Source organism: Thamnophis elegans, chromosome 1 (assembly GCF_009769535.1).
Source record: "Thamnophis elegans isolate rThaEle1 chromosome 1, rThaEle1.pri, whole genome shotgun sequence".
NCBI lineage: Eukaryota > Metazoa > Chordata > Lepidosauria > Squamata > Colubridae > Thamnophis > Thamnophis elegans.
In genome coordinates, this window is record NC_045541.1 from 55,499,754 (window position 1) to 55,526,223 (window position 26,470).

Sequence of the window (26,470 nt, forward strand, 5' to 3'; positions counted from 1 at the left end):
GGTCAGACCACTGCCTACTGAGGCTCGACTTTCGGAGGCCAAACCCCCACTGTAGGGAGGAGGAACTGACCAGGTGGTTCCGCCCCAGGCGACTTATGGACCCCTTGAGGTTCCAGACGGAGCTTGGGATTATTCCTGATACCCTCGCCCACAGTCCGGTGGAGACTCTGGTTGCCGCCTGGAACTCAGCAGCATCGGAGTCTCTTGACCGGATTGCGCCACTACAGCCGCTCCGAGGCGGTGGATCCCGGAGGCCTCCTTAGTTTACCGAGGAGCTCCGGGAGAGGAAGCGCCGGAGGAGACGCCTAGAGCACCTATGGAGGTCCAATAAATCCGAATCGAACCGAGCACTCTTAACATCTTGCACCAAGGAGTATATCAGGGCACTTAGGACAACAAAAAGATCGTACATCGCCACCTTGATTGCGTCCGCTGAGTCGCGCCCAGCCGCCCTGTTTAGGATAACCCGCTCCCTCCTAAATAGGAGGGATACGGGGGACCCCCTGCAGGGTAGGGCTGAGGACTATGTCCAGTTCTTAGCGGACAAAGTTGCTTGGTTTTGATCGGATTTGGACTCCGACTTTGCAGATCCAGCCGAGGCACAGGAGGATAATCTGGCAGACCATCGCTGGGTTGAGTTTCAGGATGTTGCCCCTGGGGATGTGGACAAGGCCATGACAGCTGTGAGTGCCTCCACCTGTGTACTGGACCCGTGCCCCTCCTGGCTGGTTGCCAACAGCAGGGAGGTGACACGGGGCTGGATCCAGGCGGTTGTTACCGCCTCCCTTCGGGAGGGACTCTTCCCCTCCGCACTTAAAGCGGCGGTGGTGAGACCCCTCCTGAAGAAACCATCTTTGGATCCAGCCGTTCTCAACAATTATCGTCCAGTCTCCAACCTCCCCTTTGTGGGGAAGGTTGTTGAGAAGGTGGTGGCCTCCCAGCTTCAGCGGACCTTGGAGGAAACTAGTTACCTTGACCCATTCCAGTTCGGCTTCAGGCCTGGTTACAGCACAGAAACCGCTTTGGTCGCATTGACCGATGACCTCTGGAGAGCCAGGGATGGAGGCCATGCCTCCATCCTGGTTCTCCTTGACCTCTCGGCGACTTTCGATACCATCGACCATGGTATCCTTCTGCGACGACTGCGGGAGGTGGGGGTGGGAGGCACTGTTTTGCAGTGGTTCTCCTCCTACCTCTCGGACAGGTCGCAGTCGGTGTTAGTTGGAGGGCAGAGATCGACCCCTAGGCCCCTAACATATGGGGTGCCGCAGGGTTAGGTCTTATCCCCCCTACTATTCAACATCTACATGAAACCGCTGGGCGAGATCATTCGGAGGCACGGGATAAGATACCATCAATACGCGGATGATACCCAGTTGTATCTGTCCGCCCCGTGCCAACTCAATGAAGCGGTGGACATGATGAGCCGGGGCCTTGAAGCCGTTAGGGACTGGATGAGGGCTAACAAACTGGTACTCAACCCGGATAAGACCGAGTGGCTGTTGTGTTTCCCTCCCAATAATTTGGCAAGTGTTCCATAACTCAGGCTGGGGGGGTCAAACACTATACCCCTCACACAGGGTTCGCAACTTGGGAGTCCTCCTGGACCCACAGCTGACCTTCGATCACCACCTGTCGGCTGTGACCAGGGGGGCATTTGCCCAAGCTCGCCTGGTGCACCAGTTGCGACCCTACCTGAACCGGGAGGCTCTCACAACAGTCACTCGTGCCCTTGTGACCTCAAGGCTGGAATACTGCAACGTGCTCTACATGGGGCTGCCCTTGAAGTGCATCCGGCGGCTGCAGTTAGTCCAGAATGCGGCCGCGCGAGTGATAGTGGGCGCACCGCGGTTCGCCCACATAACACCCATCCTCCGCGAGCTGCACTGGCTACCTGTTGATCTCCGGGTGCGCTTCAGGGTCCTGTTGACCACCTTTAAAGCCCTTCATGGTAGTGGATCTGAGTACTTGAGAGACCGCCTTCTGCCGATTACCTCCCTCCGACCGATAAGATCGCACAGACTGGGCCTCCTCCGAATCCCATCTGCCAGTCAATGCCGACTGGCGACTACACGGAGGAGAGCCTTTTCTGTTGCAGCTCCGACCCTGTGGAACGATCTCCCCGTCGAGATACGCACCCTCACCACCGTCCAGGCCTTCCGCGCAGCCCTTAAGACCTGGCTATCCCAACAGGCCTGGGGATAAGTCTTCGATTTGCCCCATCCGAGTGTGAATGTTGAATGCAAGTTGTGTTTTTTATTACCTTATTTATTTTGTTCACATATTGTTTGTTTTGAATTTCACCCCCCCCCCCCCCTAATGATTGTAAGCCGCCCTGAGTCCCCTCAGGGAAAAGGGCGGCCTATAAATCCAAATAAACTAAACTAAACTAAACTAAGAGCATCCGGTGACTTCAGCTAGTCCAGAATGCGGCCGCGCGAGCGATTGTGGGTGCACCTCGGTTCACCCACATAACACCTATCCTCCGCGAGCTGCGCTGGCTACCTGTTGATCTCCGGGTGCGCTTCAAGGTGCTACTTACCACCTATAAAGCTCTTCATGGTAGTGGATCTGGGTACTTGAGAGACCGCCTCCTGCCAATCACCTCCTCGCGACCAATTAGATCACACAGATTAGGCCTCCTCCGAATCCCATCTGCCAGTCAGTGTCGACTGGTGACTACGCGGAGGAGAGCCTTCTCAGTAGTAGCTCCGACCCTTTGGAACGATCTCCCCATGGAGATCCGTACCCTCACCACCCTCCAGACCTTCCGCACAGCCCTTAAGATCTGGCTATCCCGTCAGGCCTGGGGTTAGATTGTAATCCGTCCCCACCCGAATGATGAATGTTGTGTTTTATTTTTAATTATGTATTGTTTTATGTCTCACTGTTTGTATTCCCCTCCCCATGAATTGTAAGCCACCCTGAGTCCCCCCAGGGAAAAGGGCGGCCTATAAATAAATTTTCCATTCCATTCCATTCCATTCTTTCTAGAGTCTCCACATCTTTTTTACATTGTGGCGACCAAAACTGAATACAGTATTCCAAATGTGGCCTTACCAAGGCATTATAAAGTGGTATTAACACTTCACGTGATCTTGATTCTATCCCTCTGTTTATGCAGCCTAGAACCGTGTTGGCTTTTTTTTTGACAGCTGCTGCACACTGCTGGCTCATATTTATTAAATATTTTTCAATGGGCTGCAGTCAAACAGTGTTTCAAAAAGGGCAAGAGTTCAGTGATATTATCTCCATGTTTTTATCAAATAATTAAAAGGAAACAAAAGTCTACCTAATCAGATTCCAAACTCCAAAGATAGAATTATTTACTAATCAGCCTAATTAATTAGAATGCACAGTTCAGGGTCTAGAATGAAAAAGAGCAGAACTTCTCCTAAAGGCAGTTAAGCATAAAACTGCATAAGTAAGCTTAATGAAAACTGCCCTTATGTATTATCTTCCCTGCATCTCCATCATGTATTGACTATATAAATAACAGACTCTACCTTTGAATTTGTAAATAGAGTAAATACCGTAGTTTCATATTTGCCCATTGGGAATGCAATTGTGATATGATTTTTAACAGTTTTGCCATACACTAAATAAAATAAAACATGCCACTCAGTATGAAACTTAGCGTTGATATTGCAACCAGAGTCTTCATCACATGACACAGATGTCTCATGTGAATTTCCTTGCTTCACTAACAGTTGATCTTGAATGGGTCTAACAAACTATTCTAAGGCGATGTGAAAAGTAAACTAGCAGAGGCATAGAGTATAAACTCGAGATACTGATTATACTAAACAGGGAGGCACTTTTCATAGCCTACTCTGATTGATGAAGTGGAAGAATTAATAAAAATATTAGTGCAAAAAGACAACTAGGCTGTTTCCAAAACAAAGGATGAAGAACTAAATTGACTCAACAGTTAGATGAAGCTCAAGATATTCTACTGGAAGGTTTTTTGTTTTTTTTATAACATTCTTATTCTGTTTTCCACTTCAGGTTCCCAGGAATCTTTTATGGAATCAACTGCATGTTTGACTGGACCTAAATAGTTTCCTTTTCCCACTTATAGTTTCCCAAACTTATAGATTTAATTTTTATAACATAAAAAATAGCATTCTTCACAGTGACACTTATCAAAATGTGTTGGGATGGCAACTCTACAAGTTTCCCGTGATTGTGTCCCAAAGCTGGTTGTCAATATCATACTGTAGAAGAATCTCTCTCTCTCGCTCTCTCTCTCCCTCCCTCCCTCCCTCCCTCTCTCTCTCTCTCTCTCTCTCTCACACACACATACACACACTATTAGCACTATGGATCAAATCATAGAAGATGATCTGATGGAAGTCTAATACTCTCGCCACTTCTGAATGTCTCCAGAGGGATTTTGATAGACAGAACTCTACCATAGTTCTTCTCATGAAGAACTCAAGGAAAGTATAATAACATATTTCTAAAAAATACCAGATTCCACTGTGTTTTCAAATTTAATACAACTTTAATGAATCTGGCAACAAGTACAAACAAAAAAGTGCCATAGTGCTGGGGGAAAGCATCAAAATGTCTCACAGATGCCTCAGCTTCTCATTGCACTTCAAGGCACTTGACAGTTTTTCTATTTCAAAAGCAAAGATGTGTCTGGGATAGGATAGGAAGCAAATCACCCTGGAGAAATCTAGGTTACCATATGCAGACCTGTTGAAGCTCTCGGGTTCCCTCCCCTCTCCCCCCTTGTTCTGTGCCTTTACTACAACCCTAATACTTCTACAATAGTTAGGAGAGTTTGGAGGCCATAGAAAAATTACGTGAGGAAAAACATTTCAGGATATGATTTAGAAGCTTTCCAGAAAACCTTTCCCCCTCACCAGATAATTTTCTAAATGTCCTGATTTTAATCATTTCAATTAATGTGATATCCCATTCCCAGGTAATAAATACCATGTAGTTTTGAATAATCACTGTATTTTCTTTCATGTTCCTTTAACAAAGGTGATGTGAGCAGTGCCAAAAAACAGGAATGCATATCTATTTGACTCACAAGGAGTATAGCCTCTGATGGTAAATGGTGAACTGCAGGAATCCATCATGATAACCATGACAATCACCTCCCCAAGCAACTATTACAATTTTGAAACCTAGTTTCCAACAGACAGGTTTAGTTCTGTGCATGGTTAGCTAGGAGTTAGATCCACTGAACTGAATTTCTGACTATGGAGGTTAAGTTTGTAAAAAAAAAAATACTGATCTTCAACAAGCAATACTCAACCTAATAAATGGACTGTTCAGATTCTAAAATGTAAATAATATTGTGTGAAGTAAAAACCTCAGCAATGGAAAAGAAAAAAGAATGGGAAAACGAAATGATGAATCAACTTGAATATATGTATGCATGAATGAATGAATGAATGAATGAATGAATGAATGAATGAATGAATGTTTAATTTCTATAGCCACACATTGTAGCTAAGTGACTCTGGGCAGCTTACAATTCTAAAATTATAAACCAATTTAAACAAATAAGAACAATAAAAATATCCAAAGAATCATAAATAAATCACAAACACACAGCAGCCAAGCTTATTAACTAATTTAAGTAAAGCCAATAAATGTGTCCCTCAATACATTCTGAGCCCAAGAGCTGGGGGCAAAGTTTTGAAACATTACTTACAATAAGATTCCTTTGAAATCTATTTTGGAAAGTCAGCAAGAACCATTAAAATAATGAATAAATTACACTATTCCTTCTTAAACTGGCATTTTATCATTTGACGTTTTTCTAGATTGGATGATATTTAATCCAGATTTGATTAGACAATTTGGTTTCAGGTTTTCAGGAAACTGGAAAAACAACGATGGCTAAAGACATTGGATTAAAAACGGGGAGACTTATTCTAGTCCTGGCTTAAGCACAAAGTCAATGGAGTGACAGGGTTAGTCTCCACTTCTGCAAATATTACCAAGAAAACTGCAGTGACTGCAGTCTCCTGGACTTAAGACTGACTAAAAGGTAAAGGTTCCCCTCGCACATATATGCTAGTCATTCCCGACTCTAGGGGGCGGTGCTCATCTCTGTTTCAAAGCCAAAGAGCCAGCACTGTCCAAAGACGCCTCCGTGGTCATGTGGCCGGCATGACTAAATGCTGTAGGTGCACGGAACACTGTTTCCTTCCCACCAGAGGTGGTTCCTATTTTTTCTCCTTGCACTTTTACATGTTTTCAAACTGCTAGGTTGGCAGAAGCTAGTAATGGGAGCTCACTCTATTACGTGATGCTAGGGATTTGAACCGCCAAACTGCCAACCTTTCTGATCAACAAGCTCAGCATCTTAGCCACTGAGCCACCGCATCCCTTAAGACTGACTAGAAAACTAAAAATAAAAACTGGAAATTTATTGGATTGCTAGCATGTCATTTCTGGAAATTTATGACTGCTTCATTTATATTGGATCTCATTTTTAATAAACTATGTCTACCTACATTTTGGCTCTAAGGTAACAATCTGTTTGCATGGGTTTTTTTGCCTTATTTTGTATATTATTTTCAGTAATTTATGGATCAATTATTGAAAAAAAAATGCAAAGAAAAAGTATCTAGCTTTGATATTATCTTCATTCTCAAACTTCATTTGAACTTCTAATAAGTAGTAAAATATGAAAGTTTATCACTTCAGTAGAACAAAAATAGTTCATCTGGTACCTATGTTAGAATGATTTTTGATAAAAATTCCTACTTTTTGTATCATTTTATACTACTGTTCTTCAACATGTGGAGATATAATAAATAAGTTGTTATCAGTATTTTGCTAAGTCTTTCAAATTTCAAACCACGTGGCATCAGGCCTAAGATTCCAAATGACTCATAAAGATTCATAAAATAATTATTTTAAGATGCCTTAGAAAATTTCTATGGAGTTTGGCATATTTGGAGACGAACCAGAAACCTGGTTTAATTATATTCTGTAGGCAAAATCATATCTGAGTGTTTACATTTATATATATTTTATGTCAAACTGAGTCCCTGGATACCAGGTTGACTTCTTTGTAGCAAGAAGCATCCCTTACAGTTATTTGCATCCTCTCTTCTTTGATGGTTACCCTATATCAAGATATAGCCTTGTACCCAGGAAGCAAAACCATAAGGGACACAAGATATATCTATATGCTGATCAGAGATTCCTAAAATACCCACTCAGTGTTGCTAGCAACTGATGATTTAACAGAATCAAGCAGAAGTTCTGACAAAGCTACAATTTTTTTCTCTACTGTTGCTCTAATTAAGAATTCAGCTAGGGCTATTATTGTGTATGTTGCATACTCCTGACGCAGCCGGCAGCCAAGCCATGCCTTGCAGAAAGCTGATTGGTCCTGGTGCGGCTGCCGGCCGGTGGGAGAATTGCGGTCTTCCTATTGGCCGCCCGTCTGATAGCTATTCGTATAAATAGCTGTCAGGCGGTGCTGTCCAGTGCGCGTGTTCTGAACTGACTGTTCGTGTTACTGCTGTTAATAAAGAGTTCAGTTATTTACCTCAGCGCCTCCTAGTACTTAAAACTTAGCAACGAGGATGAGTGACGTCGACCCAGTGCACGTCCAGGCCATTGCTGCCACTTCTTCTTTCTCGCCTTTTCTTCCTGAGGCAGAGAGTTGGGATGCCTTTCTGGAACGATTTGAAATCTTCCTTCAAGCCCATGGGCTCACTGATCTTCCTGAGGGACAAAAGAGAGGGGTGTTCCTCCACTATTGCGGGGTGGAAATGTTTGTCACCGCCCGTGCCCTGTCAGCTCCTTCGCCATCTCACACCATTCCCTTTGATGTTCTTCTGTCCCGCCTGAAGGTTCACTATGAATCGGTTCCCTCCTGCTATGCCAGGCATCAACATTTCCGTCGCTGTATCCAGCGGGAGGTACATGGCAGCTCTTCGCACCACCGCCATGGACTGTGAATTCCTCGACTTGGACGACACGCTCTTGGAGCAATTTATATACTGCCTCCAAGACTTGAATCTCCACCGCCGCATCCTGTCACGCTCGGAGCTGTCCATGAAGATAGCTGCCGATGAGGCTCGAGCGTATGAGATGGCCGGCCAGTCCATGCCGGATCTTCGCCATTTTCCTCCTTCGGTCACGGCTTCTCTTCCTCCTGCTTCCATTCATTGCCAGATGGGCCCGGATGAGCCACGGTCCGACTTCGACCTCTCAGTCGATCGACTCCGGTCCCTCTCCTTCAAAGACGCCAGGGCCTCTCTCAGTTGTGGCGGCCGCCATCCACGTTCCTCCTGCAGGTTCCGGGCCACCCTCTGCCGCCAGTGTAGCAAGAAGGGGCACATTGCTGCTGTGTACCGCTCCCCTGCTTCAACTCCGTGGCCTGTCAGAGCTCCTGCCGGCCTCCGGCCTGCATCCGTGCCTTCATCTTCCCGGTGCAATGCTGTCTCAGAACCCAAGGGGCCCGCGCCCGAATGGCTGCTGGACTCCGCTTCGACTCGCCGGCCGCCCCTGCATCATGGAGCTCGACACCGGCTCCTCGAGATCCATCATCTCTTGGGACACATTGAAACAGCTTTCCCCCCGCTTCAAGCGGGATCGACTTTCTTCTGCCCCTTGCCATCTCAGGGACTATCAGGGGACTCCCATTCCTGTCCTTGGGTGCCTCACATTGCCGGTCCAGTATGGGCGGTTCCAGGGTCCCTTGCCCCTCATTGTGGTCAGAAATTCCTTAACCTCTCTCCTGGGGCTGGACTGGTTCCGAGCCTTCGGCTTGTCCATTGCTGGCGTTAATTCCCTCAGGCTGGCCTCCGATCTGGATCTCCTAATTTCAGAATTCGCTGACATATTCAGCAATACCCTGGGCCATTATAAAGGTACTCCCATCTCCCTGAGCTTGGATCCCATGGTGGCGTCCCTTCGACTAAAAGCTCGCAGGGTGCCTTTGGCACTGCGGGCTAAAGTCGATGCTGAGCTGGATAAGCTCATCTCCCAGGGCATTCTAGAGCCAGTGGATCATGCCCCTTGGGAGACCCCTATTGTCCTGCCCCTGAAGTCAGATGGCTCCCTGAAGGTCTGCGCTGACTACAGAAATACAGTCAACAAGACACTGCAGGCCCACCCCTACCCGGTGCCTGTTGTCCAGCATGTTCTGCATTCCTTGGGCCAGGGCAAGATTTTTGCCAAATTGGACCTGGCCCAAGTGTATCAGTGGCTGCCTGTGGACGATGCCACTGCCACCACCCAGACCATCGTCACGCACCTGGGGGCGTTTCGCTGCCAGCGCCTCCAATTTGGCATCAGCATCGCCCCTGGTCTTTACCAGTGACTCATGGAGTGCCTGCTCCATGGCATCCCTGGCATGACACCATACTTTGATGACGTCCTGATTGCCGCTCCGGACCAGTCAGGACTCATCTCCATACTCCGGACTGTCCTCTCCCGTTTCTGCGCCTCAGGTCTCCACCTGAAGTGCTCCAAGTGTCAACTGGGGGTTCCCTCCATTGACTTCCTGGGCTTCCGCGTGGATGTCCATGGCATCCACCCATCTCCCGCCAAAGTAGAGGCCATCACCAATGCCCCCACCCCTTCCAACAAGGTGGAGCTTCAAGCTTTTCTGGAGCTGCTTAATTTCTACGCCGCCTTTATACCTCATAAGACATCGGTGGCAGAGCCCCTTCACCGCTTGTTGGATTCCTCCACTCCCTGGGCATGGACCAGCCACGAGGTGCATGCGCTCGTGGCTGTCAAACACCTCTTGACAGCTGCCCCCGTTCTCGCGCAGTACGACGAGCACTTGCCCCTCCTCTTAGCCTTACGGCGTGGGTGCTGTCTTGAGCCACTCATTCCCTGACAGCTCAGAAGCACCCATCGCTTTCTATTTGCGCACCTTGTCCAGGGCTGAAAGGAATTACACCTGGACAAGGAGGCTCTGGCGGCCGTAGCTGGGGTGAAGAGGTTTCATCACTACCTCTACGGCCGCCCATTCACCCTCCTCATGGACCATAAGCCCCTTCTCGGCATCCAAGCGGGGGATCGCACCACCCCTCATCCTCTCTCTCCATATGTCCTGCTGGTCCGAATTCCTCGCTGCTTATTCGTACCGGCTGCACTACCAGCCGGGCAAGCATATGGGCCACACAGACGCCTTGAGCTGCTGTCCGCTGCCCACCCAGGTTTCCAAACCTGCCCTGTCCATGGCCTCCGGCACCTTCCTTGTAGACGACCTGGAGCTGCCACTCTCCGCTTCCGATATCGCCCAGGCTACCTCCTCCGATCCCCTTCTTCGCTGTGTTTTGGATGCTGTTTGCCAGGGCTGGATGGCGGATTCTTGAGCTCCCGAGTTCCTGCCTTTCCTTTGCCGCTGCACCAAACTTTCCATCCTCCAGGGCTGCCTCCTTTGGGGCTCCCGGGTGGTCGTGCCACCTGCCCTGCACCAGCTGGTCCTGCGTCGTCTCCACGAGGGTCACCCAGGCATTGTCTGCATGAAGGCCCTGGGCTGCGGTTATGTCTGGTGGCCCTCCATGGATGCTGATATTGCTGGCTGGGTGCAGCGGTGCCCACCCTGCCAAGCTGTCTGGCCCGCCCTGCCCCCCACATCTCCTTCCCAGGAGTGGGAAACCCCCTCCGCCCCCTGGAGCCGCATCCACGCAGACTTCTTTGGTCCAGTCGATGGACACACCTTCCTTCTTATAGTGGATGCCCTCTCTAAGTGGGTTGAGGTCATCCCCATGTGCTCTTTAATGTCTGCTGCCACCATCCACGCTCTTGAATGCCTTTTCTCGACCCACGGGTTACCAGACATATTGGTGACCGACAACGGTCCCCAATTTGCTTCCGCCAAATTCTGCCTCTACCTGGCCAGCCTGGGGGTTTGCCATGCCCTGGTGGCCTCTTACCACCCCGCCAGCAACGGAATGGCTGAGCGCGCTGTTCGCTCTGCCAAGGAAGGCCTGGCCCGGCTCAGCCACTTGTCCTGGCCAGCCAGGCTTTGTACCTACCTCCAAGCACAACACTCCACCCCATGCTCCACCACCGGCAAGTCCCCCGCCGAAATTCTAATGGGTCATCGGCTCCGCACCCCCCTGGACCGGCTACATCCCTACTTCGCTCCCCTGTCTATGCCCCAATCGGGCACCTCGCGGACCTTCCTAGTGGGGGAGGATGTTTATGCCCAGAACTACTCGGGTGAATTGAAGTGGCTACCGGCCGTGATACAAGAACTAATGGGGCCCTGTTCCTACAGGGTCCAACTTGGCGATGGATGAGTTTGGCAGCGCCATATAGACCATTTGTGCCACTGCGCAACTGCCCTGCCGGCCGGACCACAGCCAGGCAGTCCACCACCAACTACCACCACGGCTGCAAACCTATCTTTGAATTCCGGTGCGAGGCAAGGGGCTGGGCCTCCGATTCAGCTTTGCCACTCCAACAGGGCTCCTCCTCCACCTCCATCGTCTTCGGCGACCACATCCGGACTGAGGCAGTCTCAGCGCCTGCGTAGTCGGCCGAAGTACCTGGACGACTACGCATGCGCTATCCGGGGGGAAGGGTGTTGCGTACTCCTGACGCAGCCAGCAGCCAAGCCATGCCTTGCAGAAAGCTGATTGGTCCTGGCGCGGCTGCTGGCCGGCGGGAGAATTGTGGTCTTCCTATTGGCCGGCCGCCTGACAGCTATTCGTATAAATACCTGTCAGCCGGCGCTGTCCAGCGCGCGTGTTCTGAACTGACTGTTCGTGTTACTGCTGTTAATAAAGAGTTCAGTTATTTACCTCAGCGCCTCCTCGTACTTAAAAGTGTAGTGGGCTTCAGTAGGCAAGAACAGGCCAGCATAGATACAACAGCATTTATTGACTCAAAACTGAAACTGAGGAACTGCGGGCAAATCCCTGTAATTTATACTCTTGGCCCAAAGGGCCTTAACATAATACTTGAAAAAGCCCCCCCCCCCCCAAATATGAACGTTCTAAGTTTCCCTCCAAACAGTTGAAGTTAACAGTTAGGGTTATCTAAAGGTTAGTTTCACTTTAGCAGGGCTTCACACAACTTATATATTCAATACATAACAGCTACATTCATAGCTAGTTAATCCAGAGTTCAAAGTTTCATCCAATAGCATTCTTGGTTCTCTAGCAAGAAACAATGCTGAATGTATTGAAGTTTTATTCTACCAGAGGCTCCTACTTAGAATGTCTGGCTAGGCCTTTTAATAGATGTACTGTATTTTTCGGACTATAAGACACACTACTTATACACTATAAGTGTATAAGATGCACAAAGATTTCGAAGAGGTAAGTAAGAAAAAAAAGTTTTTGTCTTCCCTGCCACCAGGAGCACTCTGCAGGCTTCAGCAGGGCTGGGGGAAGGCAAAACACCCCAGTTTTGGTGAAAAACGGGGGCATTTTTCCCTTCCCCCAGGCCTGCTGAAGCCTGCAGAGTCCTTCTGGGAGGTGGGGGAAGACAAAAACACCCATGTTTTGGTGAAAAATGGCCCATTTTTCGTCCATTTTTCACAAAAATGGGATGTGGGGGGGCAGGGCTTTGGGAGGCCAAAAATGTCTGTATTCGGTGTATAAGACACACCAACATTTCCGCGTTCTTTTAGGAGGGAAAAGGTGCGTCTTATACTCCAAAAAATACGGTATATACCAAGTCTGGGCGCCAAATAATTTTTTTCAGGCTTGTTGAACTGAGCCATGAAAGTTTTGGTTCAGTTCCTCTCTCTTGCCTTCCCTCCCTCTCTGGTTCCCCTACATTCAATAAGAAGTTTGGAAACATTGCTTTATGCTCCAAATGAATAAAAATAGCAGAGGCCAGAAACTGCATCCCAGCGTGGCTGCCCTTTCATTAGCCAAAGTCAAGGGTAGGATGTCTCCCTGAAGGTGGTTGCTTCCCGGCACGCTCTAATTTGGAACGAACCTCAAGCAGGTTTATGACACAGCTGAGAGCAGGCATTAATGCAATAGACTGGTAATTCAATCATTTTATAGAAGTTGATCTGTCCTTTTTATTACAATTATTATCAGCCGGGGTGTTTCGTTCCATCACTGAAAATAAACATCATCTATCATACTTGCAAAGATTAGCCAGTGACAGATCTGGCTCTGCTTTGCATAAATGTGTATTAATGCCGGCTCTGTCTGAAGAAGAGAGAGAAGTCTATATTTCACAAGAATGATTAGACAATGTCACTGCTGCTTTAAATAATGTCTTTTCATGACTGATAATCAAACTGAAACTACACACACAATACATGCACACAACACACACACACACACACACACACCCCCCACAGACAGATAAATTTACTGCCTGTGACTTAGCTTTGCTTAGTTTAAGTAGCATTAAAAAAGAATAGCTGCTATACATAGGTAATACCCTCCCCCAAATACGTAGAGGGTTGTTACCAATGTGAACCCTATAGTAATATCCTTCTATCTTAGAATCTGCCAATACTTTTCTTTCCAGAATGCAACAATTATTTTCTATTACCTACTCGTATTGGTAACTTCTTATGACTATCATTTTGTTGGTATGATTTATGATTTATCACTTTGTTGCTTGTATGTATACGGAGAGCTTATACACCGGAGACAAATTCTTTGTGTGTCCGGCCAATAAAATATTCTATTCCATGCCATGCCATGCCATTCTTGGAGTCAGGAGGATTTAGCATGAAGTAATGGTAGTAGGATTCCCTTGATGCAGCTCTCACAAATGTCAACATCACTTACAGATGTCACATAAATATTTTTTTCCTATGATATCTGCATGATGAGAGGGGACTTTTGATATAGCATTCAATACAATATTGGAAAAGAAACTCTTGGCAGATGGATATGAGAGTATATCCTAATACTTATGTTTTGTTTTTTTTACTTCACTAATTACATGTAGAATGACATTGTCTCAAGAAGTCTACTTTTGCCAAACTCTACTTCCCTCAATTATGATGGACATATTTCTCAACATGCCCTTTGACACTGAAATTTAGAACATCTGGAAAAGTTTATGCTGATAGAATGAAAACCCCAGACTTCCATTCATTTTGGAGTTATAAAATTAAACTGGTGTCCATCATGGTTGTGATCTCTATTCCTAATTTCCAATGTCCTGTTTTGACCTTAAGAACTTAGGAGCGTGTAAAAAGCAACATATGCATGAAAGGAATGCATATAAAAATGAATTTTAAAATGGTTGTTGTTACAAGCAAGATATATGGAAACAAAGTCTACAGAGTGACGCGTATACACAATCCCTAAAAAATTGTTCATTTCTGTTGGAGGGCAATTTCCTCTCTTATTCCTCAGCAAGTGTTCCTCCCTTTGCAAAGAATTAAGGACCTATCCAGATCCAGGCAGAAAAGGCGATGATTAAAAGAGATCACTTATGAGACATCAATGCTATTATGACCAACCCCTAGAGGGAGCAGCAACAATACTGTTAAGGGTAAAATTGTTATGATATGGATGTAACTTAAATTATATGAGTGATTAAATAATATGATTTAAAAGCATTCCTTTCTGTCCCCCTCATCCTCTGGAAGCCATTATATGATTAAAGTTGATCTGGAGCTAAATGCAAGCAAGGAAACCATTGAAACTATGTCTGTGCATCAAACTGAGCACATCTCAACCAGCCATGTGTTTTGAACTGCCAGCCCTTCTGCTTTTTGTTTCCCATTCCCATGACGGGAGGCAAATTGGGTGCTGATTAATGAGCCACTGTGAGTTTCCATATATAGATGGTGGATTGTGTGCAGCTTGGCAGCATTCAGGTTCTGGATGCCTGACCTAAGTATCCTTATTTGGAACTGTTTCCTTGAAGTAAATTGAGATTCTAAAGGAATATTAAAGACGTTGGAAGACAGACCTGTTCCAATCGGTCTATCTACTGGAATAAATAAAGACTCTTGACTTTCTAAATTCGGCAACTTAGAGGCGGCATAAGATAGTCCTAACTTATGTACCCCTCCAAACTGATAGAAGGATCCAGAAAATGGTCAAATTGGCATTTGCCCACATGTATTTCATCTGCTCTGCGTCCCTGCAGTACATGTTATTCATGTTTTCTAATGGGCATCTTGCATTATCATTATCCCTAATAGTGCTTTATTGTATTAGTTACAGTTAATTTAAATGTTACCGAAGCATTGAAAACAGATTGCAGATGTTTTCAAACAGATGTTATCTTAATGTTAAAACAAAATCATGAATATTTATAGGGTATTATTGTCTGGGCTGAATTAGTTGGCTTAAATAGTAATGTATGTATTTAACTTTATTAAGTGGAAATTCTCCAGATAAGGTGAATAAAATCAGCCTCTCTCTCTAGGCCATTAAGGTAGTTTGGGCTAATACTTCTATTCTGTCTGCTATTCCTTGTGGTCTGTTAAAACATGTGAGTTTGAATTCTGCATACCTCTTTCACCTGAGGGTGGCAGATTTCCTCATCCCAAGTTTGTCATTTGTTGTCACTTATCGTCCCAAAGCAGAGAAATAGTTCTGAGTAACCCGAGCCGCAGAAAATCTGTCTTGAGTTTCCTCCTGTCACTCCATATTTCATTATAGAAAAGTATTTCAAGAGTTGGTTGGCAAGCTGTCATGGAGTTTCACTCGTCTCTTCTGTTTCCAACAAGTTGATCCTTCTTTTCTCCCATGGCTTTCCAGAATTGGGTAGATGTAGGGAACTTTCCTTTCTTAAAGAAATTATTGTTGGATGTTATTATTTAGAACAATTATTGCCACCAAAATTTGGAACAGAAGGCAATTACAAAATCCACAATGTTGCAGTAAACAAAATTGGCAGGACAGGTGGTGAACTAAAATCTCAGCTTTTACATTAACTCAGGATTACATCTGCAACAATTTGGATACTTGAGTTTTAAAACCAGTCAGAAAATATAGAAACAGTGAGAAAATTTGGCAGCAAAGGTACAGTGACAGTGAATATATGGGCATTGCATTTTTACCCAGGTACAGAGTTTTGCAAATGATCCCAAGTGACCATAGCTATGGACTAAAGCCACTGCTGGGCTGCCAGAGAAGAGCCCTTTATGTGCCATGGAGACTGCTCCAGCAGAGACAGCAATATGTTTGTGTTACTGGAAAGAGAATATATCAAGTTTGTATGAGGATATTGTTGTTGTTGTTGTTGTCATCGTCGTCATTGTCGTTGTTGTCATTGTTATTTATCAATCTCACAGACAGCCAGATGTTCAGACTGGGTTTAGCATTTTTTGTCTACCTATTGAGTACTTACCAAGAACCTGGTGTAGGCAGATCTAGATGTTTCACAGAGTTTCAGATATTGTCGAAGGATGGAAACTGTTCCAAGAAAAGCTGCTTTCTGCAATTGACTGATGGTGAATTTGTCAATGCCAATGGTGTTCAAATGGTGCTCCAGTTGTTTTGGGATTGCACTCAAGGAACCTATTGCTATTGGTACTACCCTTTCTATTATTATTATTACACAATTGTATCACAGCAGCCAGTTGTTTCGCCGGATTTGGCATTGGTTGCTAGTCGGGCCCCACCCAGGGGCCTTGCATTTGACTGATGGTGATTTTGTCAATTTTTAACTGTTTTAAATGTAATTCCAGTGCTTTTGGAATAGCACCCAGTGTGCCAATTACCACTGGAATTACCACTGCTGGTTTGTGCCATAGTCGTTGAATTTCGATTTTTAAGTCCTGGTATTTTGCGATTTTTTCATGTTCCTTCTCAGCGACCCTGCTATCACCTGCTATTGCGATGTCTATGATTGTGACCTTATTTTTCTCAACCAGTATGATGTCTGGTGTATTATGCGCCAGTATTTTGTCCGTTTGTATACGGAAATCCCACAAGATCTTGACCATCTGATTTTCGGTGACTTTTTCAGGCTGATGTTCCCACCAGTTTGTTGCTGTTTTAATATTATAATTTTTGCACAAATTCCAATGGATCATTTGCGCTACTGAATTGTGCCGCAATTTATAATCAGTCTGCACGATTTTTTTTACAGCAGCTGAGTATGTGATCAACAGTTTCATCAGCTTCTTTGCAAAGTCTGCATTTGGCATCATCAGAGGATTTTTCGATTTTGGCCTTAATGGCATTTGTGTGGATAGCTTGTTCTTGCGCAGCCAGGATTAGTGACTCTGTTTCTTTCTTTAATGTATCTGTTGTTAACCATAACCAAGTTTGTTCACTGTCCACTTTATCTTTTATTTTTTTCCAGAAATTGGCCATGCAGTGCTTTGTTCTGCCAACTCTCCATTCTTGATTTTATCACATCTTTTCTGTATTCTTGTTTCATCTGTTGGGCCTTCAGTAGATTTTTGTTCTTTACTTCGATTAATAGATGTTTTGACTTTCTTTTAAATAATCAGCCAGTGCATGTTTTTCTTCTTCAACTGTTGGCTTCACTTGTAATAATCCTCTGCCACCTGATTTTCGGGGCAGGTATAATCTATCAGTATCACCACGTGGATGTAAACTGTAGTGCATTGTCATTAGTTTCCTGGTTTTTCGGTCCAAAATGTTCAAATCAGCTGGTGTCCAGTTAACTATACAAGCTGTGTATCTTATAACTGGTATTGCCCAGGTATTTATGGCCTTGATTGTATTTCCACCATTCAATTTAGATTTCAAAATTTTCCTAACTCTGTTGATGTACTCTCGCCTGACAATAGTTTTTACTTCTCCATGCTTGATGTTATCCAACTGCAGAATGCCTAAGTATTTGTAGGCTTCATTTTCATTGCATTTAATTAGTTGGCCATTGGGCATTTCAATTCCCTCACATGCAATGGTTTTGCCTCTTTTTATGGATACAGTGGCGCATTTTTCCAAGCCAAACTGCATTGAAATATCGGTGCTGAATACTCGGACTGTGTTTGTCAATGATTGGATTTCTATTTCTGACTTTCCGTAGAGTTTCAAATCATCCATATATAGTAAATGCGAAATTTTTTCAGTTTCTTTGGCTGTTTGGTAGCCTAATTTCATTTTTTAAAAGATTACTGATAGTGGGATCATTGCGATGATGAAGAGAAGAGGTGAAAGTGAATCACCCTGGAAAATTCCTCGCTTGATATTAACCATTCCATAGATCTCATTCCCTACTGCCAACTCAGTTCTCCATTGTTTCTTCTTCTTCATCATCATCATCATCATCATCATCATCATCATCATCATTATTATTACGACTACTACTACTATACAATTGTATCACAGCGGCCAGTTGTTTCGCTGGATTTTGCATTGGTTACTAGTCGGGCCCCACCCAGGGGCCTAGGACGTCGTAACGTATTTTCGTAATATGCATGCAGATCCAAGCAGTGCGGCTTTTTGCATTTGACTGATGGTGATTTTGTCAATTTTTAACTGTTTTAAATGTAATTCCAGTGCTTTTGGAATAGCACCCAGTGTGCCAATTACCACTGGAATTATCACTGCTGCCAACTCAGTTCTCCATTGTTTCATTGCCTTTTCAGTAAAGGATGTAATATTTTTGCTAATGCCAGTTGTTTCTAAGCATTTTATGATCCAACTATGTGGCAGTGAGTCAAATGCCTTTTTGTAATCAATCCAGACCATATTCAAGTTCGTTTTTCTGTTCTTACAATTTTCTAATATCATTTTATCAATTAGAAGCTGATCTTTTGTGCCCCTGCTCCTTCTTTTGTTGCCTTTTTGCTCTACTAGCAAGATGTTGTTTGTTTCCAAATAATCCATCATGTTATCTGCAATAATGCCTGTGAGTAATTTGAAGGTTGTTGGCAAGCTTGTTATTGGTCTGTAGTTTTCAGGTGTTGTTCCTTTAGTTGCATCTTTCTGAATCAAGTATGTTTTTCCAGTTGTCAACCATTCAGCAATTTGGCCCTTTTGTAAAATTTCATTCAGTTGCCTGGCCAATATTGCATGTAAACTGGTCAGATATTTGAGCCAGAAACCATGTAATTGGTCCTTTCCAGGTGATGTCCAATTCTTTACCTTTTTAACTCGATTTTTGAACATCTCAGTTGTTATTTCTAATACTTGCATGTTTGTTGCCAATGCTTTTCTCAAAGTCATGTATCCACTTTGCTTCCTTGTTGTAGTCCTTTGCATTTTCCCACAATTCTTTCCAGAATTCAACTGTGGCCTGTTTTTCTGGTTTTTCACTTTTGGTATCACCATTCACATTAAGACTTTGATAAAAACGCCGTTGGTCTGATCGAAATTGCTGATTTTGTTTATATTGGATGATTTGTGCCTCATATCTTTCAATTTTTCTAGCTGTTGCTGTTATCTGCTGTTTTACAATCTCTACAGCTTCATTGATGTTTCTTGTATCCAATCTATATCTTCTGATTAGCCGATCTATGATTTTGTTGTTTTTAAGCCATTGCTCGTGCATGTTCTTTAAGTTACTAGCATCTGCCCTTAATTTTTTGATTTTTTGTTCTAAACGGATTTTCCACTTTGGCTTTGATGCTTTTTCTGTTGTGTGACTAGGTACTTTAATTTTAATGCCTAGTTCATTAGTGACTATTACAGCTGTGCTGTACATTAACTGGTTTGTTTCCAAGATGGATCCCGGTTCAATTGTTGAAAACACTGCATTAACCATTTTCATGATAGGGGCCAAAATTTTCTTAGGCACAGTTTTTAGTGATGGTAAACGTTGCCTTTCCTCATTAAGCAGAAAATGCTCCATGATCTTATCCTTCAATTCTTTTTGTTTTTGAGTTAGTTCATCAGTTGGTTCAGTGATAACTGGTTCTAGTGGTGGTGATGTTATTTCCTCCCCGAGAGCTTCTTCTGGGAGTTCTACTATAATGTCTTTAATTGTGTCTTGAATATCAGTTATTTCCGCTTGTGATATTGTTTTTTGGGTTTTGCAATTTGCCTGAATTTCCTCATGTTCAACTTCACTAAACACTTTATTCCATATAATAAATCGCCTTTGATCTGCTAGTCGTTGTTCACTAACATTTGAATCTGGATATTGTTGTTTCCATAATTCATACATTCGCTTTAAATAGCCTCTTTTTTCTGGCTCTGAGTTGTAGTAACAGGCCATTATGGCACGGTTTTCATCTGCAGTATATTTTTGTTGTTTTGTTGGCTGGTCCACTTGTAGCCCACTTGTTGACGGATGTCCAGGGACCCCAACATCTGCCCCGGCCCTTGTTAACCCGCGCGACGACCGATGCGGTATGGAATTATTTGTTTTTTTCACCATATTGTATGGGTTGGCGGTTTTTTTTTTACGGGACCAGATGCCAACCTGACCCCAACCCTCCTCCTTTCTCATCCGGGCTTGGGACCGGCAACGGCGGAGTTGTTGTTGTTGTTGTTATTATTATTATTATTATAATTATAATTATATACTTTATTCATTAAACATTAAACTCAGCCAACTGAATATTCAAAAATGCATTACAAATACCAGTGACTGGTGCTAATGTTTGATACGGTTTGCTGCCAGTGTCCTAGGTATCAACCAAGTACCTTATTAAAATATAAGATGTTCCGAGTAGCGCAGTTTTTTGCAGTTCCACTGGTGTTATTGCAGGAAGCTGCAATTTGTTGATGTATCTTGTAAAATTCTTGGACATGGTGCCAAGTGACCCGATGACAATGGGTATTTTTTCTAGTTTTTTTTCTTTGACTCTGGCATCTCCAGGAACAGCGATATCAATAAACTGTACACTTCGTCCCTCTACAACCATGATATCTGGCCTGTTGTGCTCCAAATGACAATCCGTTTCCGTAATCTTGATTCCCTGTAAATCATCTGACCCCCGTATTTTATTCAACAATAATTCCAGAGTTATAATAAACAATAATGGCGATAGGGGGCAACTCTATCTTGTACCTTTCTCGATTTTAAATGGTTCTATTAAGCTTCCATTGACTATATTTTGTGCTGTTTGTTCCTGATATATTACTTTGATTGATTGTAGAAAATACTCTCCTATTTGCATTTTTTGCAATGTTTTCATTTAAAATTACCAATTCACTCGATTAAAGGCTTTTTTGGCATCTAAAAATATAAGCGCTGTGGATTTGGTTATTCTTTCCCAAATATTCCAGTATAGTAACAATTTGTCTTACATTACTTCTCATTTGTCTCCCTTGTATAAAACTGGTTTGATCATTATGAATCAGTTGCTGATTAACCATTAACCTATTCACTAATATTTTGGAAAAATTTTATAATCTATATTGAATAGTGATATAGGTCTATAATTTTTTGGTTGACTAAGATCTTGATCTTCTTTAGGTATCAGGGATATGAAAGCTGTCTTCCAAGATGGAGGTATCTTCCCTTCCACTTGGATTTTATTAAATAATTCCTTAAGGGGTTCTACCATTTCTCATTGTAAATTTTTGTAATAAGCCGCTGTCAAACCATCTGTGCCCAGTGCTTTCCCAGCCTTTAACTGTTTAATTACCTGGAGGATTTCCCCCGAAGTTATTGGTTGATTCAATCTCTCCCTCTGCTCCTCCTTAACTATAGGTATTTTTTCTTTGTCCAAATATCTATCTATATCTAAGCCTTGTATTTTATCACCCATGTACAATCCTGTAAAAAATTCAAGGAAGGCCTTTTGCATCATATCCTGTTGATAAACTTCCTTTCCTTTATAATATATTTTCAGTATATTACGAGATTTTTGTTTCTTCCTGGTCAAATATGCTAACCATCTGCCAGGTTTATTTGCATTACAAAAATATTATGTTTTGCATATAACAAATTAGTAGCCACCTGATCTGACATCAGCATATTAAATTGCACTCATAATAGTGTAATTGCTTCTTTAATCTTCATCTCCTGGGTTTAGTATTAACTCCTGTTCTCTCTTCCTAATCTCTTCCTCTAATTCGTTTCTTTTTTCCCCTTGTCTACGTCTATGTAACCTATTTAAATTTATTAGGACTCCCCGCATGTACGCTTTACTTGCATCCCAAACCATTTCCATAGATGTACCCTTATTCATGTTAAAAACAAAGTATGCTTTCAACAGTTTTTACATTCATTAACATTTTTCTCATATCTAAATAAATTTTCATTTAATCTCCAAGACCTTCTTGGTTCCTTCCCAAATTTCAATTCCATCCAAACCAGATTATGATCTGTTAAGGCTCTGGAACATATCTTCATCTTCTTTACCCTAGAAAGCAAATCATGTGTTGTTAATATGAAATCAATCCTGGAAAAAGATTGATGTCTATCAAAAAAGAATGTAAAGTCCTGTTCTCTTGCATTTCTTTCTCACCAGATATCTCTTAGCTCCATATCATCCATCATATCAAAAAAGACTTAGGTAGTTTCGCCCATGTTTGGATGTTTTGCAGGAGACCCTTCTTGTCTTTCTTGGTATCCAAAACTCCATTCCAGTCACCCATTAATATGCAAGATCTATAGTCCCATTGTATTAACTTAGTATGGAGCATTTTGTAAAATTTGTCTTGTTGTTGATTGGGAGCATATATTCCCATTAAAAGTATCTTTTTCCCTTCTAGTACCAGTTGCAATATATCTTCCTTGGGAGTCTGCTTCAATTAGTTCAGCTTTCATGTCCTTTCTTAGGTATATAACTATACCATTTTTCTTCTCCGAGGTGGAGGCTACAAAGTGTTGTCCAAGTCTTGCATTGATCAAATATTTCTGGTCAGTTGTTCTAATATGTGTCTCTTGCAGGCAAATTATATCATTCTTAAATTGTTTCAAATAATGGTTTATTTTCTTTCTTTTCTGTGGTGAATTTAAGCCATTAACATTCCAAGTTAAGAATTTAGTTGTCATCTTTAGCTCCCTGAAGCTTTTTAAGAGCCATCTGGAAATCCTGTAATTTGGCTTTCGGTCTGGCTCCTCCCACCGCTTCTGAACTGGAATCTGTGGCTCCTTTAGCCGTTGTGTAGGTTTGTTGCAAAGCTTGTTGCTTCTCTAACTCTTGTTCCATACGTCTAGTGACTGCACGGGTTTGTCTTTGCTCCTTCGCTCCTTCTAGTTCCAGCAGAGGAACTTGGTCCACCAACAATGATCCTTGGGTAACTTGCTGTCTGTTCTGTCCTTCTCGCTCTCTTTCTCTGGGTCCTGGAGGGGGGGGATGTCCAGCCTTCAGTATATTGCTGTAAAAATCTTTAGCCTTCCATACTGAGTTAAGACGATATCTTTGTCCCAGGTAGTTAACCACTAATCCGGCTGGAGCTTCCCATCTGAACTGTAACTGGTGATTTTTGAGTTCATCCACTAAGAAGGCATAGCCTTTTCTGGATCTCAACATTTTGGGTTGTATTTCCTTCAAAACTATCACCTCCTGGCCCCCAATTTGCAACTTAGTTTTATAAGACTCTTGTAATATCAAATTCCTCATGTCCCTTGTGGCAAAATACACCACAATGTCCCTTGGAAGTTGTTTCTGTCTTGCAAGCCATGAATTAACACGGTATATCTTGTCAATCCCCTCCTGACCATCCCATCAGTTGATCACAGGCTTCTGAGAAGATCTCCTTCAGGTTTTCTTGGTTTTTCTCCTTAAGGCCCCTTATTCTTAAAGCAAATTCCATCTGTCTATACTGCAACATTATAATTTCATTTTCTGCATCATCAGCCTTGCCTTGAACCGCATCCATTTTCGTTACCAGGTTAATATTGGAATCACTAAGATCTACTTTATCCTCCACTTTTGAAACGTAGCCAGATAAGCATTTAAAAGCATCTAAAATATCTTCTCTAATTTCTTGATTACGAATCTGGACAGATCCCAGGATTTCTTCCGAAATCTCCTTAAAAGCAACAGAATTCTTTTCCTGTATTTTAATTTCCATCGCGGCTGCATGATCTTTTAAAGCATCATTTAATACTTTTTGCAATATTTCTTGAGTCAAAGGTTCTCCAGCAGGAGGGGGGGTTGGGGAGGCAGCAATGACTGTAATTTAGTTGTTGGAGCAGGTGAACTCCCTGTGCTTTTAGAAGTGATAGGTGGTTTAACTTGCTTGGAAGCCATTTCCTCAGTTAATCTTATCTTGCACCCAATTAATAAATCCAGGCAAGCTGCTTGTTCCAGTTATTACTCTGTAGTTACTAATAAATCACTGCTGATTTAATGATCTTTAGATGATCTTAAGGTCTGTAATAATTTGAGCTCTGTGAAAGTTTGTAACATCACAGCACAACCCCGCCTACAAAACTCTTCGCTGCCATCTTTGTCTATCTGCCATGTAGATTATTAGAAGGAATTTTTAGAAAAATGGAGTTAAAGTCTGTTAATACATACAATTGGTTCTCCGGTATTTGTCTGCCTGTGTTGGATTCAGGTATAAATCAATCATTGAGCAAGGAGTGGACGTGTGTCTTCATTCTGCAAAAAGGCAGAAAAAATCCCAGGCGCGGGGTTCGCTGAGTTGGAGGGAGGGTCACACCTTCCACACCCCAGATTTATCTCCTGGGGGAGGTTAGTGGAGCACTTCCCAAGCTCAGCTTCTCACCCCTCCTTCTTTGCCCGAAGGAGAGGTAATCAATCTGTCAAACAGCTGATGGATGCTGTTTAGACAGCTTAATGCAAACACGGGGCTGGAGCTTCTAAAAAGAAATAGATCTTCAGACAACGCGTCCAAACCGGAAGTCCAGTGCTCCTGATCTTAACCAGTTCCAAGTTAGCTTTTGGTCAGCTTTGCCTTCAATACTTTTCAAGTATTGGCTATGCATAGCTTTGTTTTTCCAATTTTCAGCTCACTTCTCAATTACTTCTTTCTTATATTCAGCTTTTGACTTAGTTGTCTTTATTTATTTCCTTAATCATTGGTTAGGTTAGGTTAGGTTTATTGGTTTTGTATGCCGCCCACTCCCGAAGGACTCCGGGCGGCTCACAATAAACAGGGGAGGTAATTAATAGGACAATACAAACAATGTTAAAATCCACAACAGTCACAATTAAGACGGGGCTGGGTGCTTTAACAGCCCCCAGCCTGCCGGAACAGCCAGGACTTAGTAGCTTTACGGAAGGCCGGGAGGGTAGTAAGGGTCCGGATCTCCACGGGGAGCTCGTTCCAGAGGGCCAGAGCAGCAACAGAGAAGGCTCTCCCCCGGGGGGGGGGGTGTCGCCAGCTGGCATTGGCTGGCAGATGGAACCCGGAGAAGGCCAAACCTGTGCGATCGAATTGGTCTTTGGGAGGTAATTGGCAGGAGGTGGTCTCTCAGGTACCCAAGTCTGATGCCATGTAGGGCTTTATAAGTAACAACTAGCATCTTGAAGCGAGTCTGGAGACCAATGGGCAGCCAGTGCAGCTCGCGGAGGATAGGTGTAATGTGGTTGTACCTAGGTGCACCCACAATCGCTCGCGCGGCTGCATTCTGGACTAGCTGAAGTCTTCGAACACTTTTCAAGGGCAGCCCCATGTAAAGCGCATTACAGTAGTCCAGTCTTGAGGTCACGAGGGCGTGAGTGACTATCTGAAGTGCCTCCTGATCCAGATATGGTCGCAATTGGTGCACCAGGCGAACCTGGACAAAGACCCCCCTGGTCACAGCCGATAACTGGTGATCTAAAGTCAGCTGTGGATCCAGGAGGACTCCCAAATTGCGAACCCTCTCTGAAGGGCGTATAATTTCACCCCCCAGACTGAGAGATGGAATAATTAGCCAATCTTTGGGAGGGAACATCAATAGCCATTCGGTCTTGTCGGGATTGAGTGCAAGCTTGTTCGTTCCCATCCAGACCCTGACAGTCTCCAGGCACTGGCACATCACTTCTACTGCTTCACTGAGTTGGCACGGGGCGGATAGATACAGTTGCGTGTTGTCCGCATATTGGTGGTATTTAATCCCGTGCCATCATATGATCTCACCCAGGGGCTTCATGTAGATGTTAAATAGGAGCAGGGACAGGACCAAACCCTGCGGCACCCCATAATTGAGGGGCCTAGGGGTTGACCTCTGCTCTCCGACCAACACTGACAGCGACCTGTCTGAGAGGTAGGAGGAGAATCATCATAGGATGGTGCCTCCCACTCCCACCTCCCGTAACTGTCGCAGAAGGATACTATGGGCGATGGTATCAAAGGCCGCTGAGAGGTCAAGGAGCACTAGGATAGAGGAGTGACCCATATCCCTGGCTCGCCAGAGATCATCAATCAGTGCGACCAAAGCAGTTTCCGTGCTGTAACCAGGCCTGAAACCAGACTGAAAGGAATCCAGATAATCGGTTTCATCCAAGGACCGCCGGAATTGAAAGGCCACCACTTTCTCAACAACCTTCCCTACAAAGGGGAGGTTGGAGACCGGACGATAGTTGCTCAAAATGGCTGGGTCCAGAGACGGTTTCTTCAGGAGGGCTCTCACCACCGCATCCTTTAAGAGGAGCGGGAAGGATCCCTCCCGGAGAGAGGTGTTAATTAACGTCTGGAGCCAGCCGCGTGTTACCTCCCTGCTGGTCGAAACCAGCCAGGAAGGGCACGGGTCCAGTATACAAGTGGAGGCACTCACCGCTCCCATGGCCTTGTCCGCT